Source organism: Schistocerca piceifrons, chromosome 9, assembly GCF_021461385.2.
Source record: "Schistocerca piceifrons isolate TAMUIC-IGC-003096 chromosome 9, iqSchPice1.1, whole genome shotgun sequence".
In the NCBI taxonomy this organism is placed as follows: domain Eukaryota; kingdom Metazoa; phylum Arthropoda; class Insecta; order Orthoptera; family Acrididae; genus Schistocerca; species Schistocerca piceifrons.
Window position 1 is genome coordinate 64,234,729 of NC_060146.1, and position 12,840 is coordinate 64,247,568.

Genomic DNA, 12,840 nt, shown 5'->3' on the forward strand with positions numbered 1-12,840 from the left:
ACAGAAACCAGATGGCAGTTACAAGAGTCGAGGGGCATGAAAGGGAAGCAGTGGTTGGGAAGGGAGTGAGACAGGGTTGTAGCCTATCCCCAATATTATTCAATCTGTATATTGAGCAATCAGTGAAGGAAACAAAAGAAAATTCGGAGTAGGTGTTAAAATCCGTGGAGAATAAATAAAAACATTGAGGTTCGCCGATGACATTGTAACTCTGTCAGAGAGCAAAGGACTTGGAAGAGCAGTTGAACGGAATGGACAGTGTCTTGAAAGGAGCATATAAGATGAACATCAACAAAAGCAAAACGAGGATAATGGAATGTAGTCGAATTAAATCGGGTGATGCTGAGGGAATTAGATTAGGAAATGAGACACTTAAAGTAGTAAAGGAGTTTTGCCATTTGGGGAGCAAAATGACTGATGATGGTCGAAGTAGAGAGGATATAAAATGTTGACTGGCAATGGCAAGGAAAGCGTTTCTGAATAAGAGAAATTTGTTAACATCGAGTATAGATTTAGGTGTCAGGAAGTCGTTTCTGAAAGTATTTGTATGTAGTGCAGCCATGTATGGAAGTGAAACATGGACGATAAATAGTTTAGACAAGAAGAGAATAGAAGCTTTCGAAATGTGGTGTTACAGAAGAATGCTGAAGATTAGTTGGGTATATCACATAACTAATGAGGAGATATTGAATAGAATTGGGAAGAAGAGGAGTTTGTGGCACAACTTGACCGGAAGAAGGGACCGGTTGGTAGGGCATGTTCTGAGGCATCAAAGGATCACCAATTTAGTGTTGGAGGGCAGCGTGGAGGGTAAAAATCGTAGAGGGAGACCAAGAGATGAAAACACTAAGCAGATTCAGAAGGATGTAGGTTGCAGTAAGTTCTGGGAGATGCACAGGATAGAGTAGCATGGAGAGCTGCATGAAATCAGTCTCAAGATTGAAGACCACAACAACATGTGTTACAGAGCCAGTTTCGGTGAAACGATTGTACCAAGTGATAACAGTTTGTCCCTGAGGAGATGACTTGAATTATATTTGATCTGTAGTAGCGAATTTGGATTCATAAAACCATAAACAACACCTCACACGTTCTGCAACATTATATGACTCCATGACGACTGTTGAAATAACTCATTCTTGAGTGCCATCTAGCGTGAACATCAGGAACCAACATCGTTAGACAGGAATAAAACGTGAAGATGAAGATGTAGTGCACTGAGTGCTCCATCAAATACTTCTGTAATTATTTACGCCTTTCACGATTAAAGGATTCTTTTCTGGAACATCCTGTATAGGCAACTGATCTTCTTTGAGTGTATCTATTAATGTATTTACTAATTTGTATCATACGAGGAGATAATGATACGAGAGTGTGAAGTTCACTGCCCGCGTTATCCTAGTCACAGCCCTTCACAAAGTGACAAAGAAGATCCACCTGCTAGTCAGATAAAAAATGAAGAGCGGTTCGCTCTTGGAGACTCCGCCCATGCCATTCATCACGTAAGCCATTTGAGAGCCACTCATACTGCACGTGTCACCAGAACTTGGTTTTCCCGCGTCCAGTCATTGCGGTGACAAGCGTTCATAAGCTCTCGTCGTCCAAGATGGTTTCATCATTAATTTAATTGTCTGTTTCATTTGTTATTTAAAAAATCTATGCGCCGAAGAAGCAACGACGAAAATAAAACAAAGTTTCACGAGTGGGACTAAAAATTTAAGGTGAAAGGATATCAGAGATAAGATTCGCTGATGACATTGTTATCCCCAGCGAAGGTGACGAGAAATTACAGGATCTGTGGAAAGGAACGAACAGTCTAATGAGTACATAATAGGGACTGAGAGTACAGTGGGTAAACATACAAGTAACGTCAAGTAGCAGAAATCAGAATAGAGAGAAACTTAACATCAAAATTTGTGGTTACGAAGTTAAGGAATAACCCATGACGGTCGAAGCGGAGTAACACAGGCGAAGTGTGTTCCTAGTCTACAGAAGTTTTGTTCTTTGAGCAACTAATCTCCTGTGGCAACATTTTCATCTCAGAGTAGCACTTGCGACCTACGTTCTCAGTTATATGCCAGATACGTGATTCCAACCTCTGTGCCGGCCGGAGTGGCCGAGCGGTTCTAGGCGCTACAGTCTGGAACCGCGCGACCGGTACGTCGCAGGTTCGAATCCTGCCTCATGCATGGATGTGTATGATATCCTTAGGTTAGTTAGGTTTAAGTAGTTCTAAGTTCTGGGCGACTGATGACCACAGAAGTTAAGTCCCATAGTGCTCAGAGCCATTTGAACCATTTTACAAAGGTAGATTACTTCCAATTGCTAATATGTTAGCTTTTACTAAAACAAGCGACTGTCACGAATCAGTTCCTCGATGCCGTGGAGACATTGACATCTGTGGTCGATATGGGTGGTCTTCCTTCCCTACCACCACCAGCCACGTCTGTAAGGCCATGGCCAAATTGTTGGCACTATTTCGCTACGAGTGCACGCGACATGCCCTACACCACCAGACCAGATTTTCACGATGAATCTGTGCTTCAGCTTTGTTCTACGTTTCCAGCCACTGCGCCCTTTCACCAGTACCGCAGCGGTACGGTGGCTGCACGAAACCTGGAACACGTACCCTCTTCTGACACTGAGACACTTCTTGCGCAATGCTGTTAGCGCGAGAAGACACGCGTAATTTACTTTCTGAAGTCAGTACGTAACTGATATTTGTCTCGCTGTGACAAACGATAAACTAATGACAAATCGTTGTTTATATTTGACATTCCACGCAGATACGATAACCTGTCGCACACATTCATGAAGCGAACGCCAAGTGGCCACGTGATATGATCGGTGTGGGAATCCCATTCATAGCCGCTTGCCTTTCAAGTCACTCACGTAACGGAGAAGACGTGATAGCTGACAGGACAGGTTTCTCTTTCCCAGCGGATAACTCAGTGAGATCTCATCTGCCTCGTTTATTCACGCGCCTTCCACGCTGACGACACGTGTCTCATTTCGTTTCGGTCTTTTCCATCTGGTTTCTCACGAACAAAGCATGAATGATTTGAATCTTGGATTTCCACATTTGACAGCAGCATTGTTTATCCAGAAGTCACGCCTCTTAAAAAATGGTTCAAATGGCTCTGAGCACAATGGGACTTAACATCTTAGGTCATCAGTCCCCTAGAACTTAGAACTACTTAAACCTAACTAACCTAAGGACATCACACACATCCATGCCCGAGGCAGGATTCGAACCTGCGACCGTAGCAGTCCCGCGGTTTCGGACTGCAGCGCCTAGAACCGCACGGCCACCACGGCCGGCTCACGCCTCTTATCGCTGAGTACTTTTGGTCTTTGTTCGTATTCTGTTTAATCTCGATTGAGTTTTCACTCTGAAACGGAATATGTGCTGGTTTCATAGTTCCTGACAGAACCTTTATACACTACTGGCCATTAAAATTGCTACACCAAGAAGAAATGCAGATGATAAACGGGTATTCATTGGACAAATATATTTTACTAGAACTGATATGTGATTACATTTTCACGCAATTTGGTTGCATAGATCCTGAGAAATCAGTGCCCAGAACAACCACCTCTGGCCGTAATAACGGCCTTCATACGCCTGGGCATTGAGTCAAACAGAGCTTGGATGGCGTGTACAGGTACAGCTGCCCATGCAGCTTCAACACAATACCACAGTTCATCAAGAGTAGTGATTGGTGTATTGTGACGAGCCAGTTGCTCGGCCACCACTGACCATGCGTTTTCAATTGGTGAGAGATCTGGAGAATGTGCTGGCCAGGGCAGCAGTCGAACATTTTCTGTATCCAGAAGGACCCGTAGAGGACCTGCAACATGCGGTCGTGCATTATCCTGCTGAAATGTAGGTTTTCGCAGGGATAGAATTAAGGGTAGAGCCACGGGTCGTAACACATTTGAAATGTAACGTCCACTGTTCAAAGTACCGTCAATGCGAACAAGAGGTGACAAACACGTGTAACCAAGGGCACCCCATTCCATCACGCCGAGTGATACGCCAGTATGGCGATGACGAATACACGCTTGCAATGTGCGTTCACCGCGATGTCGCCAAACACGGATGCGAACGTCATGATGCTGTAAACAGAACCTGGATTGATCGGAAAAAATGACGTTTTGCCATTCGAACACACAGGTTCGTCGTTGAGTACACCATCACAGGCGCTCCTGTCTGTGACGCAGCGTCAAGGGTAACGGCAGCCATGGTCTCTGAGCTGATAGTCCATGCTGCTGCAAACGTTGTCCAACTGTTCGTGCAGATGGTTGTTGTCTTGCAAACGTCCCCATCTGTTGACTCAGGGATCGAGACGTGGCTGCACGATTCGTTACAGCCATGCGGATAAGATGCCTGTCTTCTCGACTGCTAGTGATACGAGGCCGTTGGAATCCAGCACGGCGTTCCGTATTGCCCTCCTAAACCCACCGATTCCATATTCTGCTAACGCGAGCAGCAATGTCGCGATACGATAAATCGCAATCGCGATAGGCAACAATCCGACCTTTATCAAAGTCGGAAACGTGATGTCACGCATTTCTCCTCCTTACACGAGGTATCACAACAACGTTTCACCTGGCAACTGCTGTTTGTGTATGAGAAATCGGTTGGAAACTTTCCTCATGTCAGCACGTTGTAGGTGTCGCCACCGGCGCCGACCCTGTGTGAATATTTTAATATAGGGAGGAGAGTGTTCGTCAGAGAAAAGGGTATAGGTAGGAGTGCCCCATGGAACTGTGGTAGGACCGCTGTTTTTCTGTATACGCATAGCCGCGCGGGGTAGCCGCGCGGTCTAGGGCGCCTTGCCACGGTTCGCGCGACTCCCCCCGTCGGAGGTTCAAGACCTCCGCCGGGTATGTTTGTGTATGTTGTCCTTAGCGTGAGTTAAAGTTAGGTCAAGTAGTGTGTAACCCTAGGGACCGATGAGTAGGAAGTTTCTACAAATTTTCAAGGCCTACTATGTACGCATAAGCGATTTGGTTCACAGGGTGGACAGCAATCTCCGGATGTTTGCTGATGATGCCGTAGTGTACGGTAAGGTTCCTTACTTTATCAGTCCACCTAATGGTATAGACTCCTATTGGCCAGGAATGCCCTTTTTGCCCGTACTAATCCCATTTTATTTCTTCCTTGCTTGGTGCGTCATGGATTATTTTGCTTTCAAGGTAGCAGAATTCCTTAGTTTCGTCTATTTCGTGACCACCAATTTTGATGCTAACTTTCTCGCTGTTCTCATTTCTGCGACTTCTTTTTCCTGGATTAAGAAATCCATATTCTGTACTGAGCACACTGTTCGTTGCATTCAACTGTTTCTGTAGTATTCTTCTTCACCTTCATTTTGGACAGCAATGTCATCAGCGAATGTTATCACTGATGTCCATTAATCCTGAATTTTGTCTTTCTTCCCATCATTGCTTCTCATTGAACAGTAGGGGCCTTACACCCTTCATGATCCAAGCACTTCGTTCTTCATCTTCCAGGCTTATTCTCCCGTCTTGATTCCTGTTCATACTGTATATTACCAGTCTTTCCCTGAAGTTTACTTCTATTTTTCTCAGCATTTCGAACATGTTGCACCATTTCACACTGTCGATCGCTTTTTATAGATCGACAAATGCTACGAGTGTAATTTTGAGCTCGTCACTCATACTTCCATTATCAAGTGCACAATCAGAACTGCCTCTCGGACACCTTTATCTTACAGTAGCCAAACTGATTTTCATTCAACAGATCCTCAGTTTTCTTTTCCGTTCTTTGTAGGCTACATTTTTCTTGAGAGCAACTTGGATTCATTAGCTGTTAATCTGATTGTACAATAATTCTCACACCACTCTACGCTTGCTATCTTCGGAATTGTATGGATGGTATTTTTTATGGTACATTGTCAGTCTCTTATGTTCTACACACCAACGTGAATAATCAATTTGTTGCCACTTCCCTCAACAATTTTAGAAATACACGTCGGAATGTTATTCATGCCTTCCGCCTTTGCCGATTTCAGGTCTTCTAGAGCTCTTTTAAGTTCCGGTACTGAATCCCCCATGTATTCCTTATCGACGCCGGTTTTTTTTTATATCAACTGGCCAGACGAGTCCTCCCCTTCAATGAACTCTTTCCAACCGATACTCTATTGCTCATTGCAGAGAGCCGAAATGACGCAGGCCACGGGCTTATCACAGAGAAGAGGCAGGAAAGAAACCAAAGTCTGATTTGTATTTACAGTCGCATTCAGTCAGAGAACGCGGCAAACGTGAAAATAACGTTTGCTAACGGAACACAGATTTGTCTCTGACAGTTTATTTCTACGAGAGTTGCAACGTCTATTGCTACTGAACTGCCACTGCCACTAGAAACACGCTTTATTTCGTCGATTGTTGGCCATAATACAAGAACTACTCCATACAGCTAAACTAGGAAACCAAATCTGATATCGAAAAGCAGCTCTAATCGCGACACCTGATATCTCAAATCAATTCTTTGCCCCCAACTGTCTACAGTTCCCCACCCCCTTCCCCAACAACTGTTACAAAAAAATGGCTCTGAGCACTATGGGACTCAACTTCTGAGGTCATCAGTCCCCTAGAACTTAGAACTACTCAAACCTATCCTAAGGACATCACACACATCCATGCCCGAGGCAGGATTCGAACCTGCGACCGCAGCGGTCGCGCGGTTCCAGACTGCAGCGCCTGGAACCGTTCGGCCACTTCGGCCGGCACAACTGTTGCAGCTAGCCGGCCGGTGTGGCCGAGCGGTTCTAGGCGCTGCAGTCTGGAACCGCGCGACCGCTACGGTCGCAGGTTCGAATCCTGCCTCGGGCATGGATGTGTGTGATGTCCTTAGGTTAGTTAGGTTTAAGTAGTTCTAAGTTCTAGGGGAGTGATGACCTCAGATGCTAAGTCCCATAGTGCTCAGAGCCATTTGAACCATTTTTGCAGCTATTTGTTGCTCAACAAGCACTAGCGCGCTAATTGCATAGAGGTAACGGTATGGTTTAGACACTTTAGAGAAAAATCAAGACCTGGAAAAAGCGTTCCACAATGTAAAATGGTGCAAGATGTTCGAAATTCTGAAAAAAGTGGGCGTAAACTATAGGGAGGGAAGGGTCATATGCAATATGTACAACATGCAAGAGGAAATAATAAAAGTGGACGACGAAGAACGAAGTGCTTGTATTATAAAGGGTGTAAGACAAGGATGTAGCCATCGCCCCTACTTACAATATGTACATCGAGAAAGCAATGACGGAAATAAAAGAAATGTTCAGGAGTGGAATTAAAATTCAAGGTGAAAGGATATCAATGATACGATTCATTGATGACATTGTTATCTTGAGTGGAAGTGAAGACGAACTACATGATCTGCTGAAGGGAATGAACAGTCTAATGAGTACAGATACGGATTGAGAGTTATCGAAGAAAAACAAAGGTAATGAGAAGTAGTAGAAATGAGAAGAGCGAGAAACTTAACATGGTCCACGAAGTAGATGAAGTTATGGAATTCCGCTCCATATGTAACAATATACTCAATGACGGACGGAGCAAGGAGGAAATAAAATGCAAATTACCACTGGCAAAAAGAGCATTTCGTCCACGAGAACATAGTTCTTAATTTGAGGAACAAATCTCTGAGACTGTACGTTTGGAGAAGAGTATTGTATGAAAATGAAACATGGACTGTGGGAAAATCGGAAAAGAAGAGAATCAAAGCATTTGAGATGTGGTGCTACAGAATAATGTTGAAAATTAGGTGGACTGATAAGGAATAAGGCGGCTCTCTGTTGAGTAGAAGAGGAAAGGAACATGTGGAAAACACTGATAAGGAGAAGGGACAGGATGATAGGACATCTGTTAAGACATGAGGGAATGACTTCCAGAGTACTAGTGGGAGCTGCAGAGGGTAAAAACTGTAGAGGAGGACAGGGATTGGAATACATCCAGCAAATGACTGAAGACGTAGGTTGCTACTCTGAGATGATGAGGTTGGCACATGAGAGGAATTCGTGGCAGACCGCAACAAACCAGTCAGAAGACTGATGATAAAAAAAGTAACGATATTCAATAGTGAAACACCCAACGTTTGTGTCTCGAGAACATCTCAATGCTGAAGGAAGCCAGCGCGGGTCCCATAGGCAATGCCGAGAGGAGGCCCTTGGTTTGCTTTAGGCCTCCAAGTTTAAGGTATAAAATAAAAGAATTATTATTATTATTTTCGATTACTTTACAATACAAAAAAGTTTTCTATGTTTAATCTGAGTAAATTTAGAGATAACACTAGTCATACCAATGTTTCTAGGCAAATTAAGTTCTACGTTAATTACGGTGAGATCCCAGAATGATATTTTCACTCTGCAGCGGAGTGTGCGCTGATATGAAACTTCCTGGCAGATTAGAAGTGTGTGCCCGACCGAGACTCGAACTCGGGACCTTTGCCTTTCACGAGCAAGTGCTCTACCATCTTAGCTACCGAAGCATGACTCACACCCGGTACTCACAGCTTTACTTCTGCCAGTATCTCGTCTCCTACCTTCCAAACTTTACAGAAGCTCTCCTGCGAACCTTGCAGAACTAGCACTGCTGAAAGAAAGGATATTGCGGAGACATGGCTTAGCCACAGGACACGAGGCATGTGGTCAGCACACCGCTCTCCCGATCCTTATGATGGCTTTCTGTGACCGGAGTCGCTACTATTCGGACGAGTAGCTCCTCAATTGGCATCACGAAGCTGAGTGCACCCCGAAAAATGGCAACAGCGCATGGCGGCCTGGATGGTCACCCATCCAAGTGCCGGCCACGCCCGACAGCGTTTAACTTCGGTGATCTCACGGGAACCGGTGCATACACTGCGGCAAGGCCGTTACCAACGGCTTTATACCGTTGAAGAAGTTTCTATTACGTAATGGTAACTGTTTTTTCTATCTAAGTCGACTCATATGTTTTTGTTTATTAAATGGTTTATATTGGCTGCATTTCAAGTTATACCGTTTTTCTACATGGTGCGTCATCGATTTTTTTGATCCTATAATGGCGTTTTCAACGTTTAAACTGCACTTCTAAGCTCTTATGTAGGCAAAATGTTACCTTGTCTGATGCTAACAAAATATTGTCTTTTACTTCATGCGGCGGCCGGTGTGGCCGTGCGGTTCTTGGCGCGGAACCGCGGGAGCGCTACGATCGCAGGTTCGAATCCTGCCTCGGGCATGGATGTGTGTGATGTCCTTAGGTTAGTTAGGTTTAAGTAGTTCTAAGTTGTAGGGGACTGATGACCACGGATGTTAAGTCCCATAGTGCTCAGAGCCATTTAAAAATTTAAATTTTTTTTTACTTCATGCACTAAATAAAGTTAATCATAATTTTCATCTGTCTATATTTTGAATATTAAGTAGTCAGTCTGTATCTGCGGTTACTAGATGGCACTCTTGGTGCAATGTTCACCTGCCCGCATTTGTTAACGCAGGCGCCTCAGTCTGTTGCTACCTGTGGCTTGAAATGTGTGAGCAGCCCGTAGCGGTTTCCCTTCCGCGTATTCTACTTCAAAAATTTTGTTACTAAAGCTTTATCGCTTGATATTTATTGTATACGGGACATATAAGTACTGTTAATTTCTTGTACTCCTAATCAGTACTTACACTCATACAAAAAAATTTCCCATAATTTTTGTACTTATGTTATAGGCCAGTTTGAATGTTTTACGTCTGATGAAGGCACTCATAGTAGTGCCGAAACCCGGTCAAAACACTTAATTTTTGTGACCGAGGGCTGTCATTGCTTTAATTTTACAGTAGAGACGCTGAAATGGCCGTACTTTTTATTTCGCTTGAATCGTTTTGAAGTATGTTGGATATATTCTTCACAGCTGGTCAGCACTTTGACTTTTGCTTCAGTATCCGAAAATGTGTATCGTATTGCTTGTACGTACCGGTACAACGGGTACACACTGCACAGAAAGGACGGATACTCAATGATCTGGAAGAAACTGAAATCTTAAGAGGTTTCCATTCCCGTCCTTTTGGTATTATTAATGAATTCTTTTACCTGTATCGCATAAATATTTTAATTAATTATGACATTATTCAAGCAAGTTAAGGTGCGCGTGTAACGTAATATTTTTCTTTACTTTTAGTTGTACAGGATCTCTGCCCTCCTAAAGTTGTGATCGTTCCTTCTCCTTCCTGCTGCTACTTCCCGCCTTTCCAGTTTAACCAATCACATATCTGGTGTATACCGTGCCTGCGTTATACGTCGTGTGGCCCCCAACACTCACGGGTAGCAAGTATTTACTATTACATGAATGCTTGGTGTCTGGTTTTCCGGAAATGTCCGAAAGAACAGGAACCACCTGTTCGTACAACTGATTAACCTCGATGGGCAATTAATCCGCAACCCCCAGCGGAAATCTAAAATTGGCGCGCACGGAAGAAACGGGCAAGGACTGCAGACAGCTTTTGCTAGGTGGAAATGTGCTGAGATAGTCCACGCAAGTGCGACTAACATTACGTCCGCGTGTCATAGCGGTTAACGCAACTGCTTACCGAGCAGGTGATCCCAGGTTCGAATCTCGGTCTGGAAGACATTTTTTCTCGTCGCCGCTGATTCCGCATAAAATCCTAATGCATCTTATATCGTTAGTTCTTCCCTTTAATTTCTCCTCTTCCACCTTCAATTTACATAACAGTTACTACTACTTCCTTTTTTTTGGGTCCTCAGTCTTCTGACTGGTTTCATGCGGCTCGTTAGTGTTTCCAGTCTGGGTGGCTCGGAGCAACGTTTTTTTATAAAAGCTGAAAAATATTTAAACCTCACAAATTCTGGGAGGTTGTAGGGGACATGAAAACAAATATTTTTCCCTAATGTCATTTTTTCCTATGAGGATTATTTAAACCGTTGGAGGCCGTATTACGCTCTTCAGTTGTTATAGGTCGTATTAAGATCTTCAGTTGTTAGAGGGCGTATTACGCTCTTCAGTTGTAGGCAACTGCTGTCCACCAGTGTAGTAGTGCATTGTCTCTGGTTACTAATGGAGCGATACATCTGGAGTGAGTACACTGATATGGTTGCTGCATACTACGTAGCGCACCACAACGGACGAGCTGCACAGCGGGTTTATCAACAACAGTATCCTAATCGCCGTATCGCGCATCATACGACCTTTGCTGCTGTGTACCAGCGTCTGCGTTAGTTCGGGTCATTCAGCAGATTACCTGGACAGGGACGCCATCGTAAGGTGAGAACGCTGCAATTTGAGGACGCTGTCTTGCAGCACGTGGAGCGGGATCCTTCAATCAGCACTCGTGCAATTGCACGTATGGGAATGTAAGAACAGTCCTTCGTGAGCAATAGTTACATCCATTTCACTTACAGCGTGTCCACAACCTGGAACCAGTTGATTATCCACCCAGAGCACAGTTTTCGCAGTGGTACCTGGAACAGCGTGAAATGCATCCTACATTTCCATCCTCTGTGTTGTTTACCGATGAAGCAACGTTCGGCCGTGATGGAGTCTTCAACATGCACAATTCGCATGTTTGGAGTGAGGATAACCCACATTTTTTGAAAATTTACTGTAATTGAAATTGGGTTGTGTCAATGTGTCGTCTCTTGGTTATAAAAAAATGGAAAAGTGTTTGTTGGTTTAATTAATTTGCCGCCAGACAAATCTTCCTCTACCTGTTTAAATACTCCTCATAGGAAAAAATGACATTAGGGAAAAATATTTGTTTTGATGTCCCCTACAACCTCCCAGAGTTTGTCAGTTTAAATACTTTTCACCCTGTATAATTCTGAGGTCATCAGTCCCCTAGAACTTAGAACTACTTAAGCCTAACTAACCTAAGGACATCAGACACATCGATGCCCAAGGCACGATTGGAACCTGCGACCGTAGCGGTCACGCGGTTCCAGACTGTAGAACATTTATCATTTTGTTAGTTACTAGTTCCTATAATCATTCATTTTACCGAGTGAGGGCCGCACACTGGAGTCGCATTCGGGAGGACGACAGTTCAATCCCGCGTCCGGCCATCCTGGTTTGTTTCTCGTGATTTCCCTAAATCGTTGCAGGCTAATGTTGCGACGGTTCCTTTGAAAGGGCATGGCTGACTTCCTTCCCCGTCCTTCCCTAATCCGATGAGACCGATGACCTCAGTGTTTGGTCTCCTCCCCCAGAACAACCCAACCCATTCATTTAATTTATATGTAAGAGACCAACAAGGAGGAAATAATATCATCATTCAGACATCCAATGATCTGCTTCAGAGGGTAGTTGTTGTTAGTGTGGTCTTTAGTCCTGAGACTGGTTTGATGCAGCTCTCCATGCTACTCTATCCTGTGCAAGCTTCTTCATCTCCCAGTACCTACTGCAGCCTACATCCTTCTGTATCTGCTTAGTGTATTCATCTCTTGGTCTCCCTCTACGATTTTTACCCTCCGCGTTGCCCTCCAATACTAAATTGATGCCTCAGAACATGTCCTACCAACCGGTCCCTTCTTCTCGTCAAGTTGTGCCACAAACTCCTCTTCTCTCCTATAAACATGTGTCCGCAAATCAACTGTTGCCGAGGTATCGCATTAAATTTGAGTTGGGAACCAACTGTGAACGCAAGGATGGCTGACATAGTGTTTAATGTATCTGGGATTGTGAAACAGTTAAGATCCTTAGACGCCAGCAAGGCATCTGGCCCAGACGGCATCCCCGTAAGATTGCTTGTTGTTGTTGTGGTCTTCAGTCTTGAGACTGGTTTGATGCAGCTCCATGCTACTCTATCATGTGCAAGCTTCTTCATCTCCCAGTACCTACTGCAGCCT

At 44.2% G+C, this 12,840-nt stretch overlaps 1 pseudogene; it reads right to left on the reverse strand.

The window, feature by feature from the left end:
* Positions 1 to 8,780: 8,780 nt before the first annotated feature.
* Positions 8,781 to 8,898, reverse strand: LOC124717465 (annotated as a pseudogene).
* Positions 8,899 to 12,840: the final 3,942 nt, after the last annotated feature.